Genomic DNA, 1,723 nt, shown 5'->3' with positions numbered 1-1,723 from the left:
GTGTCCAGATTTGACCCATGGCCATAGTTTGCTGATCCCTGCTTATAACACCAAAATTAAATCTATTTATATAAAATATCCTACAAGATAAATAGTGACTCAGAGTCTAAGAGAAAGGCAGTGAATCTTTATCTTCTAGAGTCTTTTAGGAAAAGCATAGCGTATTTCCTGGAAAGTATTCTCTACTCTAAATGTATTTACAAAGCTTCATATTCTTCTTACCCTGAGATATTTATTGGAAAAGGGTAATTTAGGGCCCAGTAATGAAACATCTTTAGGCATATGTATTTTTTAAATAGAAAGTGGTATTAACGGTGAGAACACCAGCTCCCAAGTAATAATGGCTTAGGTAATAAGCAAGGGCCTGTATCATGCCTTTAACATTTTGAATGTGAAAGGGAAGTAAGTTCTCCCTGGCAGTGATTGCCACAGTTGAAACTCATATTTTCATATCCAATATAGGGATGGAATTGTCCAGTATTTTTCTTTGTAGCAAGTAAGGTGGCTGGTAAAGACTCAGAAAACAGACCATCAGGTGAGCTTTCTGTACAGGTAACTGGATCAAAAATGCATGGAATTTCTTGGTAGCTATCATTCCCTGGCAAAATTTTCCTGTTCACTTAGAAGACCTGGTATAGCCATCTGTGTCTTGCCATCTTGATGCTGTAAACATGCTCTGAAGTTGGGTAATTCATCTGCCAAAGCCCTGCTTGCTAGGAATTCACTTTGCCGCACATCACACTGTACTGAGATATTTCTAATTGTTAAGAAAGCTGAGCTGAGTTTAGACTTAGAGCTTCATTTTCGAGAATAAGCTGACTTTTCTCGTGGGCTTGACGTTCAAGGTGGAACTGAAGTTCATCCGTTACAGAAGCCACCAGCAACTTTTTTAACTTGTTTATCTCTGTCTGTATTTGTAGCTGATTTGAAAGACATCTTTGTTTTGTAGCAACTTCCTTTCAGAGTTACTTTCCAATATATTCTTTACCTCTGATATTTCCTTCCTAATTTCTATAAGTCTAACTGACCAAGGGTTTCTCTTTTATGATGTCCCAGAGACTCAACTTTGGCATTTTTGTTGGGAATATCATGGGTTATAGCAGCTTTGGGAACTAATACTCTAATAGCTTTCAATTTGCACAGCTTTTTCAGTGAGAAACTTCCCTAGCTGAAGAATTCCTGGGTGGTCTGATGGAACAGCTTTCTTCTGTAGCCTGTGAAGGTTAGATGCGTTCAGATTTGGCTGTAGACGTGACTTCAACAGATTTAGGTGGCTCCTCTGTTTCCATTCCAGCTCCTGCTCCTCAGATTGGGGTTGAAGCCAGGTGGCTTCAAAACTTTCAAGAGTACTCATTTTTCCTCTTAATCAATGACAATGTGCCCCAAAGCTTCTACTGATAAATCTCTATGATTCTTCCCCTCTCGATTTCACTGTACAGATTATCCAGCTCGGTTCCACTGTATAACTTCTGCACGCCCTCCTCTTCTGTTCCAGAGCCAACCCATCCAGGCAGTCCCCTTTCTCCCCTTTTATTTATGGATTTCATCCCATCTATATGTCAATGGCTTCAATCCCTACTTTTCCTTTGATGAGGATCAAGTTATATTTTAAGCCAGACCCCTCTTCTGAACTCCAGACCTAGATTTCCATTTACCTAGTGGTAAATCAAAGTTGTTTCAGATTCATCTTGTACAAATTAAACTCAAGATGCTTCCCTCAAAC

The 1,723-nt window shown here is 39.3% G+C and overlaps 1 pseudogene; it reads right to left on the bottom strand.

Annotated features, from left to right (window-relative positions):
- Positions 1-591: 591 nt before the first annotated feature.
- On the bottom strand, positions 592-1,354 carry LOC143664267 (golgin-45 pseudogene; annotated as a pseudogene).
- Positions 1,355-1,723: the final 369 nt, after the last annotated feature.

Source organism: Tamandua tetradactyla, chromosome 20 (genome assembly GCF_023851605.1).
Source record: "Tamandua tetradactyla isolate mTamTet1 chromosome 20, mTamTet1.pri, whole genome shotgun sequence".
Classification (NCBI taxonomy): Eukaryota; Metazoa; Chordata; class Mammalia; order Pilosa; family Myrmecophagidae; genus Tamandua; species Tamandua tetradactyla.
The sequence above is the reverse complement of the archived record's forward strand: the minus strand, read 5'-3'. Positions and strand labels throughout refer to the sequence as shown.